General features: G+C 37.7%; 1 protein-coding gene across 1 annotated transcript in view; it reads left to right on the top strand.

The window, feature by feature from the left end:
• ANKS1B (ankyrin repeat and sterile alpha motif domain containing 1B) overlaps positions 1–10,348 on the top strand; it is an 895,734-nt gene that overhangs the window by 207,620 nt on the left and 677,766 nt on the right. The window lies entirely within an intron of this gene.

The raw sequence follows: 10,348 nt of genomic DNA, 5'->3' as shown, positions 1-10,348 counted from the left end.
GCAGCGCTCTTAAAACCCCTCTCCTCGCGCACCAGGAAACACAGAGGCAAGAAAAGGTCTCTTGCCTCTTGGGTAGGTCCAGACTTTTCCCCGGACTCCCTCCCGGCTAGCCGTGGCGCACTAACCCCTTCGGGCTATGTTCAAGCCGCCAACCCCAGTCCTCTCCCTGAGCTCCGACCGAAACCGAAAGCGAACCTTAGCTCGCAGACCCGCCCACCTCGGCGGGCGAGCACACAAGCCTCTCGGGCTGGTGAGTGCCGGTCGGCACCGATCCTCTGTGCGGGAATCTCTCCGCTTTGCCCTCCGCGCCCCTGTTGCTGTGCTGTCCTCCGCGGCTCCGAAGCTCCCCGCTCCGCCTCCCGCAGTCTCCGCCCGCGAAGGGGCTTCCTAGTGTGTGGAGACCTTTCCTCCTAAACAGCTCCCTCCCACTTGTGCAGGTGCCGTCCCTATTCTATTGTCTCTGTTTTTAATTAATTTTTTCTTTTGCCCTACCCAGATACATGGGGAGTTTCTTGCCTTTTGGGAGGTCTGAGGTCTTCTGCCAGCATTCAGTAGGTGTTCTGTAGGAGCTGTTCCACATGTAGATGTATTTCTGGTGTATCTGTGGGGAGGAAGTTTATCTCCGCGTCTTACTCCTCCGCCATCTTCCCAGCACCGGCCTACTCTCTATTTTTTGTAACTTACAAGCATTTGTGGAAGAGTACTTTGAAACTATATTAATATCCCATTTCCTACAAAACATTCAATTTAAAAATTTATTTATATGTATTTGTTTAGACCCATGTTTTCCTATTTTAGTCAGTGAGTTTTACAACATTACTCTCATTATTTGTTTTGATACTTAAATGATTCCTGATTTTGCCAAAGGGAGCCCTCCTGTGTCCTTTTCACATATCCCCATCATTCTTGGAGTACTTTCTTACTTTTGGGAACAATAAGATATTCTAAACTTATATATAGTTTTCCAGTCCCAGATATGGAATCAGCCATTTCACCAAGAAACCCTATTTCCTTTTAGTGGAAAATGGTAGTTAGATGCCAAGATTTAGGCACTAGGTATATTTATTACTGTTAGGACGTCACCACTGCAAGACCCTCTCAGTGCACAGAGCTAGGAAATATTTACATGTTTGGACAATATGTATATATATGTATACATGTGGGTATGGATTTGTATATGCAAGTATATTTATGTATATGCATCTATATTTCTATACCCATCTTTATAGATATTGAAATTCATGAGTTCATAGTGATACTGTGATTTCACTGTGAACACCACAGAATTCATTTTCATATTTGTAATTTATTTTCTGATAGTCAGAAACATGACCTCCATTATCCTTAATGTATTTAGTTATTTGATCTGGTTCCTAGCACCATTTAGGGCTCTCCCCATATGTATACACCAGCCTCACCCCATTTGGATTCTGCCTCCCCGTGCCAGCCCACCCCCACATAGATGCCATTTCACGCTGCTCAGGGTGTGTCACACACCATGCAGTCCACCCTCCCCTTACCTTCTGTGTGCTCTGACTCTCCACTTTGGGCTGAGCCTTGGTGAGTCCCCTTTTCACTCTGGCATTGCTTTGACTCCTCACCCCAGCTGCCCTCCACACACTGTGAGATGTGTGACACCCAAGCCAGGCCTCTCCTCTGTGGGGCTACCCTCCTCACCTTGTGTAGGCTTTGTCCCCCAGTGCCAGATTCTACCCCTGGGTGGAAAATGATCTTTTTACTGTCAACCTGATCATGTTATTCACCTTTGTAAAATACTCCTAAGATGATTATTACCTCACGGTAACATCCAAACTCCTCAATAAGGCATTAATCCATTTATCTTTTTGTACTGTACTCCTCTTTATGACTACCATCCCCTGCATGCAATCACACTAAACTCTTACAACTCCTGAAAGGAAACTTGTTCTCTCACACTTTCTGACACAGTCTGGAATGTGTTTCCTTCTTTCTATTCCTAGTTAACATCTACTCTTCCTTCAGGATAAGATCACCTAATTAACCCGCCGTTACTCCATCTACAGTGAGATGCACTTATCCATTCATCCATTTCACTCATAGTTGCTGAGTGAGTGCTATATACCAGACTTCGTGCTAGGTACAGGAAATATAACAGTGAGTCAGACAAAAAGAGATCCCTGCCCTCAAGGAGCTTATATTCCAGAGAAGGTTGATATACAATGATCAAGTAAACAATAAATAAAGAATGTAACTTCAGATTGTGATAAATACTATGAACTAACTAAACAGAGTAAAACAGAAGTTGGAGGAGTAGCCAGTACTTTAGAACAGAGAAGGCCTCTCTGAAGGTGATATTTGAGTTGGGACATGAATGAAGAGAAACAGTCAGCCATGCAAAGAGTCAGAAAGAGAATGTTCCAGGGAAAGGACATATCAATACAAAGGCCCTAATGATGAGATGAACTTGTGATAGAGGGACAGACAAAAGGCACATGTATTAGGGGAAAGTGCTTTGAGATGAGGCTGCAGAAAATGGGGAACTAAGTAGGTCTTTGTAAAAATTGTAGATTTTACTCCAAGTGCAATTAGAGGCCATTGAAGGGCTTAAGCAAGGATGCGACATGATTTCATTTACATTTTTAAATGAAATAGAGAGCAAGCAGAAGTAGGGGGAATAATTCAGAGGTTTTGTAGTCATCCAATAGAGAAAGTGCAGTTCTTGGATCAGGGTGGTGCAGTGGAGGTATAGAATAGTGAATGGTTTTGAGACACATTTTCAAACTAGAACCCAAATATTTGCTGTTCTGTTGAATTCAGGGGATATAGGATGTGAATCAAGCATTTCTCGGTTTATGGCTTGAGCCACTGTGAAAATCATGGTGCTATTTACTGAAATGGTGAGGTCTAGGTGAAATCAAGGGATTTTTGTACAATTTGTTTTGTTTTGGTGTTGCTGGGGGTGGGGAGCAAGAGTCCAGGAGTGATTTTGGCTGCATAGAGTTTGAGATACCTCCTAGATGTCAAGTAGATAAAGGTAAGGTTTTCTAGTCCTTCCACTATGTTCCTTAAGTTCCTATGTTCCTTATGTGTATACTTGCATATTATTTTTATATGGGTATTATAAGAGTCTGTGCAGCAAAAAAGATGAGAAAATTTTATGGAAACCATATTAATTACCTTACTATTTATAAAAGCAAAAATTGCAAATGATCCCCCACTAGTCTGTGAATTTTTTCTTCTTTGATTTTTGGTGTTTAACAGAGAACGTGACAATAAATATTTGCTGAGTGGACTCAGGGATAACTGATGTAATTTAACATGACTTCTTAGGAAAGTTGTATGAGACAGGTACCAAACCATATTGCTATTTTACGTAAGATTATTTTTCCCTCAAATATTTCTTGAATATCAGAAAGACACTTTAAAACTGTCTTACATCTTCCATTGGATTCCATAAAAAATACAACAAAGATATCAACACAAACAGGTATCTACATAATAATTGCAGTTATACATGAAATAATAAATTAAGAGGATCATTAGATTAGTGAAAACATATGAGAGAAGACTATTTTAAATAAGTTTAATTACATAAATAAACACTAGGCAATGCACTCTAACAAAATAGTGACAGTGATTAATAGCAACTTTAGAAGAGATATTTTCTTATCTTCTCATCCTTACACATCCTCTTTCTCTTTCTGTCAGAACAGTTACAAATGATTGGCTCAGCAGTCACTTCTCTATTAACTAACAAAATATTTGAAATGATAGAGACACTGGCTGTCAATATTTCAAACTTAATCTTAGAGACGCTAACATTTACTTAACATAAAAGCCTCAAAAGTAATCCTGAAGGAAAAGGTAAATAGTTTTGACTACATAAAAATTAAAAGCTACACTGCATCAAAAAATCCCAATTAAAATAGGAAGCAAGTAGCAAATGAGCTAGAGATATTTATAATAAATATAAACAAACTGTTAATACTCTAATAGGCGAAGTACTCTTACAAGACCATTAAAGAAGACAGATACGTCTATGGGAAAAACAAAGAATATGAATAGATGATTCAAGAAAGAAAAAGATGAATATCTAATAAACATAAGGAGAAATGTTTAACAGCCCTACATATCAAAGAAATTCAAAATTAAATTATAGCATTTTAGATTAAAAAATGGTTAAAACTTTAAAAAAAATGAAAATCCTATGGGACTTCCCTGGTGGTGCAGTGGTTAAGAACCCTCCTGCCAGTGCAGGGGACACGGGTTCGATCCCTGGTCAGGGAGGATCCCACATGCCACGGAGCAGCTAAGCTCGTGTGCCACAACTATTGAGCCTGTGCTCTAGAGCCCGCAGGCCACAACTACTGAGCCTGTGTGCTGCAACTACTGAAGCCCACACACCTAGAGCCTGTGCCCCACAACAAGAGAAGCCACTGCAATGAGAAGCCCGTGCACTGCAACGAAGAGTAGCCCTGCTCGCTGCAACTAGAGAAAGCCTGAGTGCAGCAATGAAGACCCAACGCAGCCATAAATAAATAAACAAATAAATTTATTTTTAAAAAAAGTTTTTTGTTATAAAAAGGAAAATCCTATGGTGAGTGTAAGGTGAAGGCATGTGGTATAGGCATTCTCATAAACTAATGGTGGAAATGTTTCTATAAATCTTCTTGGTAATGTGAATCAAGAGCCATAAAAAAAATTTATTCTATTTTTGATCTAGTAATTTCTCATCCATACCAATGAAATGCTCAGAATGAGAGAGAAATCTGTAAAACATATTCATTGAAGCACTATTTTAATAGCAGAAATTGGAATGAAAATTTTTCTGTTTGAATGTAAGATAGAATATTAAAAGATTAAATTATTTTTGGAAACTAATTTAATCACATCAGGAACTAACATGGTAACTCTAAAAATATAAATTTGTTAACTGTAAAATAAACTAGAGTCTGTATCTATTGATTACTTGCAAATTTGTAATAAATGTGTGCTCATATATGTGTGTATAATTATATATATAAAATGAGTGATTTTTCTTTATTCTGTGTGTGTATGTGTGCATGCATGCATGTGTGCACTCATTGTTCAAATCTCCTTCTGCTATCTGTACAGGAGAAAAAAATTATCCAAATCAAATAGGAAGTGTAAAACTCAGATTGCTTCTTCAAGTGCTATACCATTTTTCCTAAGCCCGTTCATTCACTCCCTAGCTAAAAAACCCTTAAAGTAGGTTTGATCACTATTGCTTGATCAAATGTAAAGCCACCAAACTCACTAGGCGTTTATGACCAGGCCCCTGTCTGTTTCTAGTGTGACAACTTGAGCCTCTCTCCTCTTCTCTTCTCTCTACACCCACATCCCCATCTCAACTCTAGGGTCATTTTATTTCCTCCAAAGCACCATGCTCTTTCCAAACACATGCCATGTTTCTCCTCCAAATTCTTGCATTCTCTACTTCTTATGCCTTGCTCTGGCTTTTTACCTTTTACTCATTCTTTAGGACTCCACTTAGACATCCCTTGCTCAAGGATGCCCTCTCTGACATCCCACAGTGAATAAATGCCCACTGTCATCTCCTCATTCCTATATGTGAAAGGTACTTTACAATTTTCTGTTGAAAGAATGGCTAAAGAAGTTGTCAGAAATAAGCTTTGTGAGCCTAAGAATATTTAGTCTTCAAGAAAAAGTTTAAAGAAGTGGATAATTGAAAAAACTCTAAATGTAACGATAACTCAAAGTTTCCTTTAAATGGTTTAAAATTTGATTTAACTCATGTGCCTGTACTCCCTCCTGTCACTATAATTTTTTTTTCTGAATTAACTGCTCCTGTGTACTGGAATGTTTATCATGATACTTTATGAATTTTTAAGAATAAGGGACTTCTCCCACTCCCACCCTATAAGCAGTTTATTGTTGTCCATCTTTTTACCTGACACTGAATTTGAGGGTTTGGTTTTTTTAAAAATTGTATTGTTTTTAATCCATTTAATCTATTTTGCTCATCTTCAGCTTTGAGTTATTTGGGAATATATATGTATTGAGTGCCAGGTCACCTAATGACTAATTTCCTTACTCACTCTGCTGTCCACATTTTAAAATGCTTTTAACAAGTGAGCTTCACCAAAATCAAGCAATAGTCATTAAGTTACAGAAGCAAAATTTTGTGGAAATCTAATCTTACCTAGAGAAATAGTACATGAAAATTAGTGTTGTCTGATGAAGAGCTTGTAACTAAAAATATGCAGTGTGATGTGATGGAAAGAATACTTACACTAAGAAATGCATAAAGAAAAAGTCATCCCTCAGTTTTAATTACCATTAATAATTAGACTTTTTCTACACACATATATTAATTTTAAAAATTTATGTCATAGTGTGTATATTGCTTTGTAACTTATTTTTCAACCTAAAGGATATATCCTCAGATTCTTTCATTACATGAAATATCATTTTTAATGCTTGTTTATGTGTTCATGATTGGTTAATTCACCAAAATGTTCTAATCTTATGTCAGGAAAAAAATATTCTTTCATTTGTTTCCTTGCTAGATAAAGTACAGTCTATAGGGCATGGTACTGGTGATAGACACTCTCTAAATCCCTTTCCTTCTTCAGGGATCCTTGGATGGAAACTGTGTCAAGGATGGGAAATTTTCAATGAGTTAAGAAATAAAAATGGAGACAGACTCCACTGCAGATGAGGGTCTCTTTTCCTCTGGCACTTTTGCTAAAGTTGTTGGTCCAGGAGTCTCATGGTTTCTGAGGCCAGCTTCACTGTTATGCCTGGAAATAGCTTAAAAAGTGGCCTTTGAGGACAATGTCAGCTTCAGCATCTGAGGCAAAAGAGAGGATATCACCATTAAAGTCACAGGAGACAACTTGGTCTTTAGTGTAGCCCAGGGTGCCCTCCCTTTTAAGGGTTCCCTCTGACATCTGCTAACTAATATATTCTCCAGGTCAGATCCTTGATAAACATTGTGACAGTAGGGACTTGTAAGGTCATGCCATCAGACATGGATCAGCTTATCCACAGCCTTGGCAGTGTCAGTGGTCAGTGGATGCAGTGATGATATTTTGGGCAACACTATAGCCATCATACAAGTTTGCCATCCTTGGACTTACATGGGCAGTGATAGCATGGGCTATGGTCATTGGTCCCTTCACAATGCTAAAGTTGTTATAAATGACCTTGGCAGGGGAGGCAAGCAAAGCAGTTGGTAATACAAAAAGCATTGCTATCAACCTTGAGGGAGTTATCACAGTTCTCATGGTTCCTTATAATCACAAACACAGGGACATTGATAGAGTGGCAGAGATGATGACCCCCTTGGCTCTGTTCTTTAGGTGTGCCTCAGTCTTCTCCAGGGTGTGAAGCTACCAGTGAAAACCACCGTATACTTAGCACAAGCATTATTCTTTTTTCTGTTGTTGGGATCTTGCTTCTGGAAGATGGAGATGGGCTTCCCGTTTATCACACAATTTTGGTTGTCAGCCTTGATCATGCCCTTGTACTTGCATAGAAGAGTCATACTGGAAAGTGAAGAAGATGTAGTCTATAAAGGGTCACAAGTGGTGATAATATCCATGGCACATTAAAGTTATATAGGTTCTAATGTATTTTCCAGGTAATCCTTAAGATAGGACAATGTTTGATGACATGGGGGATTTTAACACTGCTGCTACTAGCACAATTAGAATATCCCAATCATTTAAGAAAGAAAGAAGAAAATGAGGAAGGGAAGGAAAGGAGGGAAGGAGAGGGGAAGGAGAAGGAGGAAGAATAAAAAAATAAATAGAAAAAAGCAAAACAAAAATAAACATTATAAAATAAGATGACAGAAGTGAGACTAAACAGGGCAGTTACATTTAGGAAATGTAGTGTTAAAGAGTTCCATTTTGAGAAAAGATTGTTGCATCAAAATGCAAACTCTAAAGTACGATGTTTGAAAGTGACACATATTTTAAAAAGTAAAAGAAAAATACTAAAAACTTAATGTGGAAAAGCATTTATTATGTGCAAAATGAAATGTAGTTGTCAAAAATATTTAAAACAAAGTAGAATTCTAGATAAAATTCATTAGGAGCAAGCAGAATTTTTTATATTGATAAAGTACATACTCCATAATAAACATATAACAATCACAAACCCTATTTCCCTGCTTATAATATTACACTGAAATAAATACACCTCCCTCAGGTAGCAACTAAAATGTCACTTCCTTAAATAAGCTGTTCCTTATACCCCAAGTTAGATTAGATCCCTCATTCTGTGCCTTCCTAGCATGCTCTAGTTTTTCACAGCACTTTTCACCTTTCCACTCCATGTCTGTCTTGTTCCCTAGAATATGAGGTCCATGAGGGAAGGCACTGTGTCTTTTAGTCAATATTGCTTGGTACTCTTTAACCTGGTAAGTGCAGAAGATGATAGAGCCAAGCATGAGCCGTCCCAGCAGAGAAATTATTTTCCACTGATTTTTCTCTGTGTTTAGTGAGCCACTGCATCAAGGAACATTGATACCCAACTTTATGTTTTGTTTGGGTTTAAAATGTATCTAATGACCAGCTTCTTTCTCCAGAGTTGCTATCTGGTGCATGCTGTTCAAACTCCTAACAACCTCCTAACTTTCTTCTTGATAAAATCACCACTGAGGTTCCTGGACCTCTTAATAAATACCATCCTTTATATAATTGTTTATCCACAGGGGAGTAATAGAGATTATTGGGAGTGTGCTTTCTTCCCAGCTCCATGATCCATCAGGGCCTTGAGTCGTCATTCCTCCAAATCAGGGATGGGTAGCTGTTTAGAGAAGTTCTACCAGGGCCTCTGTCACTTACTTCCCATCAGAGACCCCCCCTGACAGCTTTCTGCTTTAGGCACTCCTTACAGTTCCCAGAACAGCTATTTTAAATACTGATAAAATAAGTCTATGTGTTGTATTTTCTTCCAAACTGACTGACTCCCACTTTCTGTTAAACTCTCACTCTACAAATGGTAATGTATCAGTGGGGTCCTGCCACTGTCCTCTCCATTTAATTTAGTGATTCTGACAGTTGCTAAGAGATCTGTATTATGCTTTAACTTATCAGTGTCTTCTTTCAGTCATCTCATCTATGCTAAATGTTGCAGTAAGGGAAGACAACAAATATTTATCAGTCCTTTACTCTGAAGTCGGCATTATCTTGGTGCTTCATTTACATTATCTCAATTAATCCAGACGATAATTATATTATCCCTATTTACATATGCAAATACTGAACTGTGAATACCAGCACTAGGATTTGAATCTAACTCTGCCTTGCTCGAAATCCCATTCTGTCTTTTTAAAATGTTTTACTTTAATTTTTTTGGGCACACCACGCAGCATGCAGGATCTCACTTCCCCGACCAGGTATTGAACCCATGCCCCCTGCAATGGAAACACGGAATCTTAACCACTGGAGCGCCAGGGATGTCACCCATTCTGTCTTGCTAATAGGTGTCTATAAGTTTTACCCATAGGAACTAGCAGGAAACATACAGGTGCTTTTGAATTTAGGACACTAATGAATTGAGTGCTCAATTTGCTCATTGATATAAGGATGAAGGAAGAGATTTTATAGTTATAGACCATATCAGAATTTAATGCTTTTGTTTCTTTAAGGGAACTCCAAGCAAAGTTTATATATAACTCTTGCCAATTCTTGATTATTTAGAAATTGGTTACTAAGTTTATGGGTTTTAAAAAATACTCACTTTATATCCATATATTCCTTCCTATCAGCCTTTCAAGTGTTCTTTTGCCAGAGATGGGACAGGGAAAAAAGAAAAACTTTTATTAATGTGCATTTTGATAAATGTTTTCAAAAATACGTAGCACAAAAAGGAGTTGAAATTTCTAGCTAAAATTAATTTGAATGCTTATCTTCATTTAAAAAAATATCTCTATCATCCTATGACATAAATTCCTATAACACTGATTACATTTTATTCCAAGGGAAGTTCTATGTACTTATTCTTAAAACTTCATGTCATCTTAAATTCACCCGTTTAAGTACTTGTTTGTCACATCTTTCTGGTTGAAACCTTAACTTCTTTCTCCCTTCTACTATTTATTTACTTCTTGGTGATAACCCTCATGGCAGTTGCTTTTACAAATATCCTGGGGAAAACGTTCTTTTAAGATATCATTTACTTACCAAACAAAAAAAAGCATTATTTTTATTATATAGAAAGACATTTTGGGCAATTATAGAGAAAAGGTAGCATGGTGTAACGTGAAGTGTATGCATTACTTTGAAGTATTGAGAGAGCTAGAGTCTAAAACTGTCTTTGAAATTTAGAGTGTCCTCTGAGAAGTTTTAATTTCCTCATCTGTAAAATGTGGTAA

Source organism: Lipotes vexillifer, unplaced genomic scaffold (genome assembly GCF_000442215.2).
Source record: "Lipotes vexillifer unplaced genomic scaffold, Lipotes_vexillifer_v1.1 scaffold237, whole genome shotgun sequence".
Classification (NCBI taxonomy): Eukaryota; Metazoa; Chordata; class Mammalia; order Artiodactyla; family Lipotidae; genus Lipotes; species Lipotes vexillifer.
This window is presented reverse-complemented; position numbering and strand designations above follow the sequence as displayed.